Raw genomic sequence first — 20,294 nt, forward strand, 5'->3', positions numbered from 1 at the left:
CGTACTCCTCCCTAGGTACGGTACTCACACTGAAATCTGCACTTTGCAGTTCAGTGTCAGAACGTCACTTTCGCAGCGCTTGAGTATTTGGTCATTTACGCCAAACGACTCTACTTGTCTCGGACACCTACCATACGTGCGAGCAAGCAAGATGTTGAAGTCTTCTCAGACGCAACCACCAGGAGACATCTACACGAACCATACTTTATTGAATATTATATAATATATATATATATTATCACATATCTATATATAGAGAGAGGGGGGAGAGAGAGAGAGAAGAAGAGAGAGAGAGAGAGAAGAGTTGAATGCTAGCAATACTCTCACGGAAACTCAAGGGTTGGTGCGTTTTGAGTTTGTTAGGCCATCTGAGATTGAGAGATGTTTAGAGTTGACGACTGATTGGTTGGTATTGAGTGAATGGTAGGTTGTGGTAGGTGGAATAGTGTTGATCAAGGTTATTACGTAGCGTCGAAGTTAGATTTAAAGGGCCGGGGGGGGTGGAGATAGAACTTATAAATACCAGGGCGTTGGTGCTTTTGAGAGTATTTTCTGTCAATACACTATATATAATATATATATATATAATTATATATATATATATATATATTCTATAGGAGTGAGGCTACTATGCCTATCGGAAACACGGAGCCTTCCGTGGCTTTCCAGCATCGTTTTGCGATGTGTGCAACTTCGAATCAGTCAATCGGGCTCCGTTAAACTTGATCTAGAGTATTTGGAGTACTAGAAAGTAATTTTATTATTTTTCCGATATACATTATGCTTAAGTGGATCCAATGGGTCAAAAAGTCAACACAATTTCAATGGCCTACGCTACGTTGAGCCTTTGCAAGTTTGACGGTATAAAATATCCAAACAATTATGAAATCTTTGCATAGAAAAATTCTTATACTATGATAAAACAAGATCAAATATCTTTACTTTATAATTTTAATGTTTAATATTGATGCAATTTTGTAAAGATTTTTTATTTTCAGCCGTGATTTATGAGCCCTTCGTTCACAAGGCAAATGATATCGTAAAATCTAAAATTTTATTTTCTAAGGTACTTCAAATACTCGTTAGATCAAGTTTAACGGAGCCCGCATCGACGATTCGAAGCCGCAACATAGGAATAACGCAGCTTGAAGCACGAAGGCTCCGTCCTTCGATTAGGTATAGTAGCCATCACTCTGCGTATATAGTATATATATATATTATTTAGGGCTACTATACTTTATGAGTATTGTGGGCCCTTCGTATGCGTTACTTATATAGTTATTTTCAATTTGAGGAGTCTCCGGAATCGACAACTTCCATCCGCGATTAACTATGATTAGAGTGTTTGAAACTCTCTAAAATATAACATCTTCACACTTTTTTCCAAAGTATCATAATAAAAGTTCCATCAAACGTGCCATTATAAATGAGCCTAAACTACGAGCAGAAAAGGTCGCGGCACAAAAATTCCAATCGCACGTCAAAATCGAACGAATTGATTCTAAAATAATGATCGGATCTTTCAATTTTAAAGATCGGGAGCTTATATATCTTATCTAGGTATGTGAATAGAATTTTCTATAAAGAAATTTCAACCTCTCGTCCATTCTTTTGCACCGTTTAAACTAGCAATTATCCCATACCGGTCGTTTAAATTGTCATTTGGGTGAGCTTTTTGATCGTAAGGTAACATGATGTCAAAAATTTCATTGAAATTGCTTTTTCTTAGAAGTTTTATTTGCTCTTGATCAATTGTGTTAACGGTATGCCATCCGTCTGCCTTTCCAGGGAAGCTCTATCATCGGAAAATGACTTTATGAGTACCTAGGAGGGCGATATACTTTTATAAGAGTATAGTAGCCGAATTCTAATATATATATATATATTATATATACTATATATTATAATATAATTATATAATCATTGATGGACTTTATTATTGATTTCGAAAAATTACGAAAATTTATTTTCTCAGAAGTTTTACAATACTTCTAGATCATATTTAATGGAGTTGGCATCGTCGATTCGGAAGCGCCCATCATTTGAAAACAACTTATGAGGCTACGAAGGGCCTCTATACCTCATAAGAGTATAGTAGCCTTTACTCTCTCTCTCTCTCTCGTCTCTCTCTCTCTCTCTTCTCTATATATATTATATATATACTATATATAGAATAGCGCTCAATATACTGATTCCAATAGCGCGGCAAGTCATTAGATAGTACGTAACGTTTTTGGCCATTGAGTTACAGATTATGTGCGGTTTAGAATGATGGTAGGGCCCGCTAGGTGAGTGGTGTGTTGGTTAGAATAGTATGCATCTAAGCGGGTGAAAGCTGATCAAAAGCAGATTAGTTCTTAAGGCTGGAAAACTTGGTAGCACACGTGTTTTGTGTATTTTAATAGTTATGTAGCGCGGACTATATACTGAGTCCGGCCTACTTATTACTTTCTAGGTGTTAGCCGAGGACGCCAGGCCGGGCCCACTCCCCGCCACCCCCCCCCCCCAGACATCTGCCCGGGCCCCCCCCCCCCGTCGCCGCCTCCCGTGTATCAAGTTGGTTTTTGATGCATGGCAGCTTCCAAATCAACGATCGGCTCGTTAGACTGCTTTGATCTTTACACGATTTAAAGATATTTGAAACTAAATTTCATAATTTTTTTTTGAATAGTCATTCTACCTATCAAACAAATAGTCTAAAATTGAAATGGCTTTGAAAATAAAATCTCGATAGAAAATTGATGATAAAAGATTTAAATTCGAAGAATGCAGATATTACTCATCTTACTCTAATAGGTGAACACAGAAATTTTCTATAAAATTATTCAATCAGTATTTGGTATTGTTTCACACCCGTTTTAAACTCATAAAACGCCACATCGGCCATTAAATTCGTCAATTTGACATCTTTTGCATTCACTAAGTCACGTTGATGTTCGGAAAAAATCTGAGAATTTAGTTCCAAATACTGTTTTAATAGTGTAGATCCAAGTTTAAACGGGAGCTCCGATCGTCGATTGGAAGCCGCGTCATCGTAAAACAATTTGGCTTGTAGAAGTGCCCCGTCGCTAGCCGGATAGTAACAACACGCTCTCTCTCTATAAATAAAAAAGAACATGGCTTACTATTAGTAGCAACAATCCCATGTTGTTACACGTTTTAGCCTTCTTTCCTGGGATCACAAGGCTCCTTTATTGGATAAATATTTCTAACCCTAATGCGGGACCACTCCAACCTAGGCGGGAGCCACCTACTCTTAACCTTACTAAGTATCCAATCCCGATCCTATAATTTTTCATCCAAGGCCGTTAAACAACTCGATTAGCCAAAAGAGCGTTTTACTAATTAGTATTCCAGTCATTTATATATATATATATATATATATATAGTGAGGCTACTATGCTATCGGAAGTACGGAGCCTTCCGTGCTTCCAGCTCGTTTTCGATGTTGCGCCTTTCGAATCGTCGATCGGCTCCGTTAAACTTGATCTAGAGTATTTGAAGTACCTAGAGAATAAATATTATGATTTTACGATATCATTTGCCTAGTAAACGAAGAGGTTCAAAATCAACGGCTGAAAATAAAAAATCTTACAAAATGTAATAATATGACATTAAAATTTTAAATCAAAGATATTGATCTTGTTTTATATAGTATAAAGAATTTTCTATCAAAATTTCACGTGATTTGGATATTTCTACACCGTTAAACTTGCAAACGGCTCACTACGGCCATTGAAATTTGTTGATTTTGAGCCCATTCGTTTACTAGGTAAATGATATCGTAAAATCATAAAATTTATTCTCTAGGTACTTCAAATACTCTAGATCAAGTTTAACGGAGCCGATCGACGATTCGAAAGTCGCAACATCGAAAACGAGCTGGAAGCACGGAAGGCTCCGTGCTTCCGATAGCATAGTAGCCTCACTCTATATATATATATATATATATATATATATATATATATATATATATATATATATATATATATATATATATATATATATATATATATATATATATATATATATATATATATATATATATATATATATATATATATATATATATATATATATATATATATATATATATATATATATATATATATATATATATATATATATATATATATATATATATATATATATATATATATATATATATATATATATATATATATATATATATATATATATATATATATATATATATATATATATATATATATATATATATATATATATATATATATATATATATATATATATATATATATATATATATATATATATATATATATATATATATATATATATATATATATATATATATATATATATATATATATATATATATATATATATATATATATATATATATATATATATATATATATATATATATATATATATATATATATATATATATATATATATATATATATATATATATAGTTGGACTGGGCTACTATTAGTAGCAAAATTCCATTGTTGCTACCAGTTTTTTAGCCTTTGGATCAACTCATTTCATTATTTCTAACCATTGAATTAAATACTATAACCCAGTAGGGACCACTCAATCTTAGGGGGACCGCTCAACTCTAACTGATTAATATCATTCTAACCCTACAATTTTTCATTCAAAGGTTAAAAATTTGATAGCAAAAAAAGGATTTTACTATTAATAGTATTCCAGTCTAATTATATATATATATATATATATATATATATATATATATATATATATATATATATATATATATATATATATATATATAGCTGCAAGTGAAGGTTTATGTAAATCTAATAATAAAAAAATTAAGGGGCAATTTTTAAATATATTTTTGAAAAATTTTCGACTTTTTAATTTATCCCTCTTAGAAGGCTAATATTTTTTTTTTTTTGAGAAAGAGGTAGCTTGTTTTTTTTTTTTTGAGAAAGAGGTAGCAAGCTACCTGCTTCATTCATTAAGCAAAATAAATTTAGCGTACATGATAAAGACAGCTAAGGTCTCCTAGATGAACTGAAAAAAAGAAGAAAGACAGTACAGGTTAGTAGACAAAAAGGACTCAGACGCGAGCGAGCCAAGGAAACTGCGAAAAAATGGCCAGAAGTAAGTAACAGTCATGGGTCAAGCACTCCAGTCCATGCTTTCATCAATGAGGTAACACGTCCAATAGCACGGGTAGCATTGGGAGACTCCTCACCGAAGATGATCTTGTTGCGCTCCGTCCAGACTACCCACCAAATTGTCGCCAATCGTGTGAGCCTTATCGATCTCTGCCCGGCATTTGGGGATTCGGCAGTCTCAGACCATAGCTGCATAACGTCCCCCGTGACTAGTTCGCTAATACCCGAGCCTTCCACACTAAATTGAAGGTATCTGATGAAGACGCAGTCCCTGAATAGGTGATCAGAATTCTCAAGTGCGACTGCACAGAAAATGCAGTACTCGTCCACCGAGCAGCCTCTGCATATCAATCTGTCTGCAGTAAGTAATCTCTTGTGTAGTAGGATCCAGATGAAGATTTTGATTTTGACTGGAATTTTTAATCTCCACAGCTTGTCGGTGGTTGGATCTCTCTGGCCCGCGTCAGTAAAGAAGTAGTAGAGGGATTTCACAGTGAATAGTTGATTGGAAGTCCATCGCCACTGTAATAAATCCGGTGAATCGGTCGGGCAATACTGTTGCAGTAAGCATTTGAGTGACATGATCTGTTGTCTAGTATCACTGTCGGCGGTCGTCGTGAGTAAGTATGAAACACCATCTCCACCCTTTATCATTCCAGCATTTTGATACCGTAGCTCCGTTGTTGACAACTCTGGCATAGATTCGTGGAAATCGAGTGCTCAGAGGGATTTTTTCGGTCCAAATGTCAGTCCACATCCTACTAAATTTCCCGTCGCCAAGTTTGTGTGATACGCTACATTGAAATAGCTCTCGACACGCCATCACACTTCTGCACCACTGAGAGAATGGTCTGAACGCTCTACCTTCGTGTAACGGCCTTCTTCTGGTGTAATATAGAGCTCTTACCAACCTCCCCCATTGCAACTGTGGATCTTTGAAAAAGCGTCACCACCATTTGGTTAATAGGGCTATATTCATTGCTTCCATATCCAGGATTCCTAGTCCTCCTTCTTTTTTGCTTTTACAAATCGACTTCCATGCAATTAAGCAAGACCCCCCTGAAATCTTGGAGCACCCTTTCCAAAAGAAAGCTCTTCTCAAGGCCTCTATGCGGTTTAGAACCCACTGTGGTGCTTTGAAGATAGCAAAGTAGAATAAAGGTATATTCGAGAGCACCGAATTGACCAAGGTGAGTCTAGCAAAGTAGAAGGCTAATATTGAAAATGCCTTTTTTACATTCCAACATATTTTTAATATACCTTTAGAGTTAAAATCTGTTAATGAGTTCTGTTATCTCTATGAAATTACTATTTTGCCCTTTCAAATATACTCTTCTACTATCATCGACTTTTCTTATTTGCTCTTAAGTTAGAAGCACAAAAAGTATTTTGCTTTTTGGTCTTTTCTAATATACCCTTCAATCATCACCAACATTTCTTATTTGCCTTTAAGTTAAAGGCAAAAGTGGTATTTTAATTTTTTTTAACTGTGATAGATATTTAACTTATGTTTAAATCAAGTTAACTTAACGGGTGGTAACTGTAGAGGTATTTTAGAATATCAGAGGAACATATGAGGGGTATATTGGAAAGAAAAAAAAAGGAATCAATAATATATTTTCGAAGTTTTGAGGGATACATAGGCAATTATTCCAAAAATTAATTCTAGCATTTTAAATTTAAAATTAATTCGATCAATATAATCTACATTTAAATATAGAAAGAAAATTTTTTTTTACATTCTGATACATAAAAAGTAATAAAAAATAAAATATAGTTTAGTTCATATTTCGATCATTATCAAAACTAGAAGAGAAAAAAAATAATTTTTTAATTTTAAAAAATTTACAGGATTATGTGCATGATATTCTATCAAAATAGCTGTGAAATCAGAAAGCTAAAGTCTATTGAACTCTTTTATAAAATTTAGAAAATGTCGAACTTAAATGTTCATGAGTCTGTTTACAAAAAAGCTAAAGTTCAGAAGATTTATACATTTTTTTTCTAAAAATAAGATAAAAACATATGCAACTCATCTGCAATATGGATCATTTTGATTTTACAATTCAATCTCTTAATTTATTTAATTTGAATTAGTCGACGATACCTTGACTTTAAAATTTAAACGAGTTGTTTATCTTTACAGATTTAATTAATATACTTCATGAAATTCTCGCAATTATAGATTCACTAAATTTTGAAGTCAAACTACCGTATACTGACTCAAATTTAATAAATTGAAAGATTAAGTAGCAAACTCAAAATTTCTAAAAATTGGTTAGCCAATTTAAAATGGTTCATAATTTGAATAAAGTTCTGTCGTTTTTACCCAAAAAATAATTAGAAGTCGAAGGGTCTGGTTCAGACTCTCTTATACATGAGGTGCTAAGATGCAATTTTACCAAATGATTACTTATCAATTAATTAGCAAACGATGCGTGGTACACTTGTATTCTTATTTAACCCCCACGCCGCCATTATTTCTCTTTTTGTTTTTTTTTATTAATTTCCCATTTCCACGTTCTCCACACGCATCTATGTTTACGCACGTGACCTCACCTCTCCCACGCACGTGCGCCCCCCTCTCTCTATATATATACACAAATGCTCTTAACCATAGCGCATGGTACATCAAAAATTTGTTTCAAACTTGTAGTTCATGGAAGCTAAATTGGGGATGAATCGAATGCAAGAGAAGGCCGATTTCGAAGGCGTCGGCGACTCCGAGTTGCTAAACCCTCCGATATGTAGTACCGTCGCGCCGCCGATAGACGCCGACGCCGACGCCGACGCTGCCAAATCGACAAGCGGGAGTATCGACAACGACGGTGACGGCGACAGCAACGGCGATGTCATCAGCTGCAGCAGCAGCAGCAGAAAGAGAAGGAGAAGGAAAGAGAGGAAAGAGAGGAAAGAGGGTAAGCACAGAAAGGGCGAAGAGAGGCAGATTTCGTGGAGGAGTTGGCTCATTGAATACGCGGCGCGGTGCGACGCGATCGGCGACGAGACGGTTTCGACGACGACAGCCGCGGCGGCGGGCGCCGAGGCCGAGAGAAATAGGCTCTTCTGGGAGGCTTGCTTTGCTCATGGTTACTGATTTACTAGCTGCAGGACGTCAGAATCGATGTTTTCAGTTTTTTTTATTTGTCGATGTGATTTTTGAATCAACGATCGGTACTATCAGACGTGATCTTAGTTTCACGAACTTTTTAAAAATTAAATTTTATTGGCACTATTTGCGAAATGGATAATTTTTAATGATCAACTAATATAAAATGAATTTAAGGTCGGTTGATATTTAGTTTTTAGAAATTTTAGAAAACTTAGATTATATTTATCAGTGCCGATTATTATTCAGATGCTTTATTATTAGAAAAAAAAAGAAAAGAGAAAAGGTAGAAGCAGATGCTCTATTGGTAGAAAATATGCGGAAATAAACTTATTCCGTTTATTTCAAAATGTACTTTTATTTATTGTATGTAATTTTTCCTACTCCAATTCAGAAGTGTTTGTTTTTGATACAGTATAAAGTGTGTATAAAAAAATTATTACTATATTTTTAACAATTCTAATTAGATAGTAAACTTGTGATTAGAAATATTTATAGGCGTCGTTATTTATTTCGACACCGAAGTCATCAGATTGTTCGAAATCTTACTGTATGTAATTTTTCCTACTCCAATTGAGAAGTGTTTGCTTTTGATACAGTATAAAATGTGTATAAAAAAATCAGGCTAAATTACATAAAATTCTTCCGTCAAAACTCGATTTTTTACTTTTCTTCTCTGTCATTTAAAAACCTACACTTTGCCCCCTTATAAAATAAAAAATATTCACTTCGCTCCCTGCCGTTAGTTATCCGTTAGGGTTACGTTTATAAAATATTATTATATTTTTTTATGTCAAAATGCCCTCAATCTTCTCTCCTGTGAATATGGTGAGGAGGGACAAAATGATCATTTTGTCATCACAGTTCATACCGTACCTCCTGTAAACATTTTTTATTTTACAAGAGAGCAAAAAGTGTAGGTTTTTAAATAGTATGGGAGAAAGTGAAAAATCGAATTTTGACAGAAAAATTTTCTGTAATTTAGCCAAAAAATTATTACTATATTTTTAACAATTCTAATTAGATAGTAAACTTGTGATTAGAAATATTTATAGGCGTCGCCATTTATTTTGACACCGAAGTCACCAGATCGTTCAAAATCTTACTCATATCGACTCTTCAGTTGAGATGCGATGGGAAGTGAAGTTGAGTTTGTGAAACTTAAAAATTCAGCACTCTGTGACTTTATATGCTTCTCATGCGCGAATCTCATGCCTACAACAGAGTACAAATGAAAACATTATATTGTAGATATATTCCTCACCTAATTAAATGTATAGTCCAAATTAATTGATTGATATATATTCTCTGGGATCTCCTACCTTTTGGTTAGGCCAAAATCTGGCTAATAGACTCGACTTTTTATTTTTTATATAATGTTTTATTTAGAATTAAATGCATACAGGTCTCCGTAAAGATAGTGAATTATAAATATATTCCTACAAACTTTAACTTACAGAAAAAATAATTCTAATATTTTTAAATATGTCCGTCTAATTTGTTACCGTTAAAGAACTGTTAGAGAATTATTTATATTTTCAATTTTACCATCACAAATATATATATTCCTCCAAAAGCCACATCAGTATAATATAAGAGGTGTAAAAATATTAAATTATCTCATAAACCACTAACCAGGGTCAAGCATTTAACCTATGATTAACTAAATATTTTTAACAAATTCTAACATTAGGGACATATTTGAAAATATTAGGACTTTTGCAGAAATAATATATGAAAGTAAAACTTTGTCGGAACTTATATGCAATTAACCTTTTTATTTAATATTTTTTATGCATTTTTTTGAGAGTTTTACAATAATGATCTAACTCCTTAGCATAACTCTTACTCCCGTCCTTTACTAGAAATTTTTCTTTTTTTTTCTTAATGTAAGACATTATAGACTTTATGAATATTTTTGGAATTAGAGATTGGCGAATTAGAAGACAGAGATGTTTCAATATGGTTTGAGTCGAAATGCGAATGAGATATAGGTGATTGTTTTTATCTACAATTTTTTTCATATTTTATTCGTGTTAGCTAATGCTTAGGGACCAATTAACATATCTTTTTTTTTTCTTTATGTAAAAAGATGCTTTTATATATATATATATATATATATATATATATATATTTGAGCTTCTATGCTTTTAAAAGTATCAAATCATTGGTGCTTGTAGATTTTTAATCATTGAATTAAGAGATGTGCGGCTAGGATGATGTGGGCCCTCTAGGGTTGAGTGGGTGATTAGTTGAATAGTATAATTTAATGATTGAAAGTGATCCGAAGAATAGATCTAACAGTAAAAAACTTAGTGCTTTTACAAGCACCATAGCTGGACTCTATATATATATATATACAACAAAAAAAAAAAGAAACTGACGATGAGAAAATAATGATAAGAAATAGAATTCATCTTGCTGATAAATAAAAATAACAGTCGAAAAGAAAGAAAGGGGAAGGACTTGAGCTGACTTGGGATGGAATCTACGCTCAACAATGAAGGAAAAGTTGTCATGTGGTAATTTTAAAAATAATAATTTAAAAAATATAGATATAGATATTCTCTGCCTAAATAGATATCTAATCCTAATTAATTAATTGTCGTTATCTTTTAACATCACAAAGAGAAAGAGAAAGAGAAGAGAGGAGAAAAGGAGAAGACAAAGACCAGCTAATTAAAACTTGTAAACCATGTGCTGCTGCTGCTGCTGCTGCTTCTAGAAGCTCCTGGCTCTTTCCGGCTTCTAGAAGAGCAGGCAATTAAGCAGCCGGGCCACATAGTTTAGTTTTATCTCAATCAAAATCAATCAAATGATAGTGACAAGGCTATCCCCCCACCCCACCCAAAAAAAAAAAACAAAAAAGTAAGGCAAATCCAAAAAGACAAGTGACTCATTAGCTGCACCGCACCATGAATCTGACCCAAAATACAAATAACTTTCCCCGCACTACAGACTGCAGAGGAATCCTCGTGCTGTGCTTCCTCTAGAAGCACTTTTTTAATTATCCAAAGTAAATTACAATTGCGACGTCTCGGCCTGACCATCCTCACACCAATATTGAATATGACTCGGCTCAATCCGACCTCCTTCCACAAAACAGGATGCTGGTTCTTTTAAAACAATAATTCTATAAAAACTTCAATTTTATTGTAGGCACGTGATATGAACCTGAATTAATAGAAAGAAAATCAATTCCTAGGATCCTGACATAGCTCAAACTGAAAACCTTCTGCTCTGTCACCATGTGAAATAACTGTTGCTCTCCAAAAACTTAATCCGATAGAGAACGATATTTTTATATTTAACATAAGGCACGCGACACGTTGATCTTAAATTTTAATTAGTTGTAATTTCTGGTTCGAACTATAAAGCATGTGACATTTTAATTCTCAAACAATATTTATTTAAAAGGATTATAGTAATATTCTATCGGATGATGCAACAATAATTAAGATGTTTATAACTTCGATATTAGTAACTCATCAATATTTATTCAAAGGGATTGATTAATTCTGATACTTGATTGTAATAATTTGAAAAGTTCAAGAACTAAACTATAAAATAGTAAAATATCATCATCTGAGGTGTTGTTTGATGAGAAAACAAAAAGAAAAATAAAGAGAATAATAATAGCCTTATTCTTCTATCTTACTCGCAAACCAGAAAAAAAAACTTTAGTTTCCTTCTTAACGGATTATTCTAAGATAAGATAATCCGTTAAGAAAGTCCTCCTTTTACCTGGACCAATAATTTTTCTCCTTATACCTCTACTAATTTAACAATAAAATATTATTAATTAATGTATTATATATTAATTTATTTACTGGATAAATAATTATCCACTTGATTTATTATTCTAATAAATATTTAATTAATTTTTTGAGCAATTAATTTATTATTTAAACTTAATTAGCTAATTCCATACATGTTTTCCTAGTTTTAACCATTCATTAGGTTTCAAACAATCTATTTCATCACCTAAAAATGAGTTTTTTTTAAAAAAAAAAAAAATTACAAGAAGAATCTTTAACTTGCACTAAATGGGTAGTTTAAGCACTACACATCTTTAATTGTTTTATAGTTTGTGGAAAAAGGACCAATTACATAAGTCAAAACACATTGAATTTATCAGGGTCAATGCACATATTTGAAGAACCAATCATCACAATTAAAAGCATAATAATACATATTAATCACTTTGAATTAGCAAAAACAATAATAATGAAAAATTAAAAGGGTGTTAAATAGAAAATTTCAGTTATTGATTACATTAAATGTCCTTCACTAAAATTTAGAGGTAGAACCTATTTCTAATAACCCAAAAATAATAACCTAAGAAATCTTTCAGAATGCCGGATTTAAAAATCACGTAGAATATATATGGTGGGGATTTGAGCGCACATTCTCATGGACTAAAAATGAAGAGATTTAAAATTAGCTCCGACATTACATTATAAAGGCTAAATCATAAAAAACCTTCCTGTAAATAACTTTATTTTTTACTTTTTCTCTAACATTCAAAAATCTATATTTTGTTCTATTAAAAAATTTCAGAAATATTTTCAGGAGGTTGCGACACTCATGAAAAGGATGAAATGATCAAATCGATCACCCTTACGTGTTCTATAAAAAATATATATAAAAAATTTTAATGTAGTTCTATAATGTTTAATAGCATTTTCGGTATAAATTATAAGAAATTGACGGAATAGTAACGCAACCCTAATAGTGGAGGGCTAAATGTATCAACTTGAAACTTTGAGGAAGTAAATATTAATTTTCGAAAGACAGAAACAAAAAGCGAAGAAATAAATATTTACAAATAATTTTTTTATCTTTTAGTTTATAATGAAAAATTAATGTGATGGAAAACAATTCAGGATTTAACCTAACACTTCCCCTCGCGTTTGTACAGTCCTAAATTATACTTAACAAAAATAAAAATAAGTCTCCTTAGTTTGTACATCTTAAAGGGGCAGTTTATGTTCTACACATCTTTAATTATTTTGCACTTTAATTTGTGATTAATACAAGTCAAAAAAACCAGATTGAGTTAATTAGTAGGGTCAACGCACACATGTAAAATTAAACCAACCACATATGATATAACATGGTCAACTTCTATGCACCAAAAATTGTCCATTAATAAAAGCTTAAGTGGTTACTGTTGAACCACTTAATTAATTACGAAAGTAATGTACTTAACTATCTACTAATCTACTAATATTAATGAAATTGGTTGACCATTTTAAATGGTCAACTGCTTAATTTCTATTAGGGGCTATAATGGATTGGTATGCCAACGAGTACGGATACTCGAAACTTTATCCAGATTTCGAATCCGAACGGAGCAAATTTATCTGATGTTTTTTTGAGAGAGATAGGTAGCACGCTACCAGCTTTGTTTATTTCATTTAGAAATAAACTTAGCTGGAAATGTGAATCAATTAGGATTTGAACTTGGGTCTCGGATACCAACCACCAAGCCTTTTGCCACTTGCTCTAGGGACGGTTGGTCAAATTTATCCGATGTTAAACAAATATAGTTTTGAGTATAGATATAAAAGACGAAATATGACTGATTTGAATTCGGGTATAGATTTTTGTATATATCCGATCAGCACCCGGATCCGCTCCTTTTGCATCCCTAAGTAAGACCCATGCTATTAGTCTTATGTAGGGCAAGAACAAGGCCCATAATGACTCAATCTTTAATAGGCCCACTTAAAGCCCGTCCGTCGGCCATTTTTGGGTCGTCGAAGAGGGCTTTTTTAACTGATTTTTCGTTCTAACTTCTTCTCCATATAGGAGGTATTTGTTTCATAGAAAGTAGAGAGGGGTGAAGTGATTTTCATATGTAAATATTCACCTGTATTGTTTAGTTCACCATAGCTTCACTTCAGTCGAAACTCAAATTCTCTAAATTATCGTAATTGGATTTGGCCTAAGACCAAAGTCAATTACGGAGAACAAAAAAGTAAAAAAAATAAAATAAGATATTAACCCATCTCCCATATCTCCAGCTTTCGAACCATTCCCTTCTTGCCAAACAAACCGCAGAAATGAAGGGACTCTGTTTTATAACTATACAAACAAGCAGCAGAGCCGAAAGAACTTCAGTTCCACAGGTATACAAATAAACAGTATAAGAAAAGTAATTTTTACCTGAATTGTAGTTTACCTAAAAGTCTATTTCAATCCGAACTTCACCTTCCATACCTCTGCTTGTTTTTCAATATTCTGTTAGTTGTTTGGATCTTGTATCTTTTCTCCCAACTTTCCTCTCACCCATATTTTAGGTTTTTCCGATCTCCCTCCGCGTCTCTTGGATCTTCTTATACATTGATTTGCAGAAGTGTCATTGATGATGATCACAATTAGAGATTTAGTAATTGATCTGAAGCTTGGAGACTTTTTCATTTTCATCTTTTTTATCCATTTTTTGGGCTTAATGAGAGAGCTTGAATTTTATTTTTAGTTGTGTAGGTTGGGAACCATTATCAATCTTTTTCTCTTTTTTTTTTTTGGTAGGCTAGAGACCTACAACAAAATTCAATATTAAGATATTTGAAATCTGGAACAGATGAATCAACGATCAATACATGTGAACATAATTTAGGATATTTAAACTTTTTGAATATCAAATTTTATAATTTTTCGACATCATCTACTTAGAAATTAAGCGACCACAAAACTAATAATTTTAACGATCTATATGAGGTGGTTTTTGTTTAACAGTATTGAACAGTTAAATTAAAAATAAAGGTAATAAATTAGGTCACATGTGAATAGGTCTAAACCTATGCTTTACTACTCAGTAACGGTGCCGACACTCTATTTCATCATTGACCTTACGTAGCATAGTTGGCTAAAATCGTAATGATTAGTAATGAAAATTTAAATTTCAAATTTAAAATCTAATTATTTTATGTTATCTAAATAAATTAATTTTTTAAAAAATAAAGAGAAAATTTCAAATACCCCCTCTGTGGTTTCGCACTCTCTCATTTTAGTACCCTGTGATTTAAAGTATATCAAGTTAGTACTCTATGGTTTCGCACTCTCTCACTTTAGTACCCTGTGGTTTAAAGTATATCAAGTTAGTACTCTATGGTTTCGCACTTTCTCACTTTAGTATCATGTGGTTTAAAGTGTATCAAGTTAGTACTCTGTGGTTTTATTTTTGTATCAAGTTAGTACCCTGTGGTTTTATTTTTCTCTTTTTATTATCCATTCGGGTTTTTTTTTTTGTTAAATCAGTGACAAAGTTAAAACTAAAGGATGCTAAAATAAATATTCGATAAACCTAGGTAGGGTATAGGAAGTTTTCTGTATATAATTTAACGAAATATTAAACCACAGGGTACTAAAGTGAGAAAGTGCGAAACCACAGGATACTAATTTGATACACTTTAAACCACAGAGTACTAAAGTGAGAAAGTGCAAAACCACATGCGGGTATTTGAAGTTTTCCCAAAAATAAAGCTTGCTATCATCTCTTAGGAAAAAAAAAAAAAACATAATTATACTTGATTTAAATTTGAGATCACAATTCTTTGGCTCAAAATTAATTCTGGTCCGAGCTTGAACAACGCTTGGCTCGATCAGGCTCGATCGGTTCGTTTACGCCCTCATATTTTAAAGTGAGATGTTGCATTTGCTGTTAATATACCTATCCTTAAGTGAGAGTCTGACTTATGTGCTTTCGAAAGTTTAAATTTTTTTTTTACTTATAAGTTACTTTTGACGACGGAATATTATAATTCAATGATCGATTTTATTAGACATAATTTACGTAACCCAAATTTCATAAACTTTCGACCTTATCCGACAAGTGATCAAACGGTCTCCAAAATAACTATTTTAATGACCGGTATGGTACATTTATAAGTTCAATGTATAGAACAATTTATCATAATTTTTTTATAAAATTTTTAATTCTGACGTTCATTTTAAGACTATCGTTCATTAGATAACTAATATCAAAAAATTTTAAAATTTAGTTTTAAGATAGTTTCAATAGTATAGATTATATCTCACGAAACAAATCGTCGAATCTGATATTCCGTCTAAAAATAAATTAAAAGCACGAGAATGTTCGTACTTTTGAAAATATAGAAGTGTAACTCGAATATTCCTCCTAAACACTCCCCCTTCCTCCCTCGTCTCCATAATAGAATTGAGTTGGATTTCGAACTCGAGACATTATTCTCAAAAAAGATAAAAATATGTAAAACTCATCCCAAGTATCGCCTATTTTGATCTGATTATCTAATTTTAAAAAATTTTAATTTTGCTACATAATCTTTCAATTCATTTGATTTGAGCCGGTTAACGACTCTCTAATTTCAAATTGGGACTGTGTTGTTTATCTTTACGGATTTAGTTAGTATATTTTATACAATTCGTGTACTACAAATTTATTAAAGTTAGCGATTTCTTTAAATTCTGTATCAAAATAGTTTTCAACCTAATGAGTTAAATCAAACAAATCGAAGGATTTTGTACTAAAATAAAATTTTTAAAATTTTAGATAGTCAAATCAAATTTACCAGTAGTTTGCTTGCAAGTTGTATATATTTTTACCTCAAAGGAATGAAAAACAACCAAGTATATATAATGCAAGTGCAAGGTACATAGTTAGAGATACATTTATTTTAGAAATGCCACAGTTATAATTGTTCTCTAGAATGATCTGGTTTATATTTTTTTCAAAAATAAAAATATTGGGTGAGAATAATCCTATACCTTATTATTGGATTTATATGTATTGGTGCCATTCATCATCACTTAATTAATTTGAGTATGAAAAAGCAGTTGCATATCATTAAATGATTTGCATAAGGAATGCTCCCAAGTCAAAGGTCAAGTACTTGTTGTGTCTCTCCCCACTTATACAAATAGATAAAATAATAATATTTTGACTAAATTATATTTTTGGCCGTCACACTATGAGAGAAGATCGATACTTTAGTCTTCAAATTTTAATATTTTTTACTTAAATTTTTAGACAATTAAAATTAAGTCGTACAATCCAATTTAGTTAACTAAACACAGATGTGACAATAATGTAGTAATATTATGATTAGCAGTGCAACAATAATTAAGATATTATCTTACTATCAGCCTATCAGGAACATATCCTCACTTATTCAAATCCATATAGTAGTAATATTTTGGCTAAATTATATTTTTGATCATTAGACTCTCGAAGGGGTGATAATTCAGTCTTCAAACTTTAATTTATTATTATTTTGACTCAAACATTTTAATTTAGTACAATTTATGTCTCACAATCTAATTTAGTTAACTAAATACAGATACGACGGTAATGCAGCAATCTTATAATTGATAGTATGACAATAATTAAGATACCATATTACTATTATATTAACAATATATCCTGATTTAATCAACTAAAATTAGATTGTGAAATTTAATTATAAAAATAATAATTTTATTTTTAAGAACAATAATTAAGTGCACATGGGTGTTGCTCTAATTGGTCCAATTGTCACACCCTAGATGAGTAGGTACTCAAAAATTGTTGTTAAATTGTAATGTTAATTAAGATACCATATTATTTTTATATCAACGATATATCCTAATTTAATCAACTAAATCAGACTGTAAAACTTAATTATAATAATTTTAAAAATTTAAGAACTAAAACATCACCTGTTTCGTAGTTTGAGGACAAAAATAAAATTTAATTTAATAATTTTCTTATATACCTACTTGCAAATGGGTGTTGCCCTAATTAGTCCAATTGTCACACCCTAGATGAGTAAAATTGTTGGTAAATTTTAATGTTATTTGCCTCATTTGCCCCTTTTTTAGGATAATTATTGGAGAAAATATGCTGGATCCTCTTAACTTTATTTCAACTATATTTAGCTACATGGATTTAAAAATTATATAAAAAAATTATATATGTATAATTTTTTTTTATCTAATCAGCTATATGTAATTTTTCTTAATAATCAACATTTCACAAATATCAAGCCATTCAAGCAATGAAGGGGGAAAAAAGGAGAGTTTATAAATGGTTGATTACAAGCTAATATTTAGGGGTCAAATGCTTCAAAAAACAAAAAAAAAAAAACATTCATAACCTTTTTAATTTTAAGGTTTTAATGACTCAAAAAAATTGAACTGAATTTTAGGATATTGGATTTATTTTTTTTAAAAAATAATAATATAAATAATAATAGGGTTTTATAAAGGGGGACATGGGTCATGCCATATGGAGGAAATTTAATATAGTAGTTGATGATAAAATGATAGAGAGAGAGAGAAAAAAAAGATGTGATTATGATTTTGCTTCAAAGGCAATGATTGGGTATAATAAATAAATAAATAAATTTGACCTTATCTAGTTAATCTACATCATGTACATATGACAATAATTATTTGTTGATTCTAAGGTATCTTTAATAGATATATATTTTACGATGTTACGTCGAAGAAAATATATATAACTCGTGTCAAGCGCAAAAAAAAAAGTTTTTTCTTATTTACACCTGATTACTATTCAAAATTTTCAAATATATTCGTAAAGTATCAAAATTCTCTTATATGCTTTAAATTCAATTAGTAAATTCGATAAGTTTTGGAGATATTTGAAAGGATTTATGAAAATTAAAAAGAATATTTTGATCAATTATAAATATATTAGATATTTTTGAAATTTTAAAGGATATATTAGATTTTATCCAAAAAAAAAAAAAGTGATGTGTGGTCTATTTTCGCTTTTATTTATTCTTATCTTTCTCAAAGATTAGCGGTAAAGGAAAAGTAAAATTCAATTTACAAGAAACACAAAAAATAGTTGTTTCTCAAAATAGCATTAAATAACACTCAATATATCAAGAAATACAAGTTAATATATAATCCGTTTCAATTCAATGCTGAATCAAATTACATGTAATTACGAGATGTGGGTGTTACAAAAAAAAATTGTTTTATTTGAAAATTCGCTCAAAGGCAGCAGAAGCGACAGATAACTTACCCAATTTTAATTTGGAATCTTTGTCGAATTAATTATTATAATCTTTTTAGCTTCAAACCAACTTCAAATTAAATTTTCACCTAATTAATAGCTTTTGTGAAGTGCTCAATTATGTACTACTGAGTTTGTTGCACATTTATTTATGGTTAGTTGATGAAAATATATATACAAAGTGACTTGGATCCACTTTATGATCATCTACAACATTTTGATCACTACTTTGTAACTTAAATTCTTAGTTGGAGTTATTTGCAATGCATAGCAAAGATGATCAAAGAGCCTGTTTTCCATGTAATGCATTGGGGGTGTCAAGTGTCAACACAACATAAATAGATATATAAAATGTTTTTTTTTTTTTTTTTGAGAGAGATTGGTAGCACGCTATCCGTTTCGTTTATTTCATTTAGAAATAAACTTAGCTGGAAATGTGAATCAGCTAGGATTCGAACTTGGGACCTCGGGTACCAACCACTAAATCCTTTGTCACTTGCTCTAAGAACGGTCGGTAAATGTATAAAATGTTAACATAATTAAATGTTATGTATCTTAGTCTCAAAAAGTTTCATAAATTAATTAACATACAAAATTAAAGTAGTATGCTATTGATAGTTCTCACCCCTTCACATTATGAAGTTTATGCGTCAAAATTGGTCGACAATTACTGCACATTCATGCTACCTGTTTCGTATATTTCTTTTAGAAATAAACTTAGCTGGAAATATGAATCAACTAGGATTCAAACTTGGAACCTCGGATACCAACTATTAAACTCTTTGCCATTTGTACTAGGAACGATGGGTTATAGTACTATTTGTTAGCTTAAAGAGGCTAGTATCCTGCTGCCCTGTGGTGGGAGATCGGGTTGGACCAAATCATATTCGAAGTGGCAAGAGACTAGTTGGACCGAATCGCAACCGAGACCCGTGGGCTCTGTGCCTGTAAGTTTTAAATAAATTGGTTGTATCTTGCTAACAGCTAAAATTCGGTACGGGTATAATTTGGATAAAATTTGTCTTCTAATTTTTAAATTCGTTG

The sequence above is a fragment of the Ananas comosus genome, linkage group 23, assembly GCF_001540865.1.
Source record: "Ananas comosus cultivar F153 linkage group 23, ASM154086v1, whole genome shotgun sequence".
In the NCBI taxonomy this organism is placed as follows: domain Eukaryota; kingdom Viridiplantae; phylum Streptophyta; class Magnoliopsida; order Poales; family Bromeliaceae; genus Ananas; species Ananas comosus.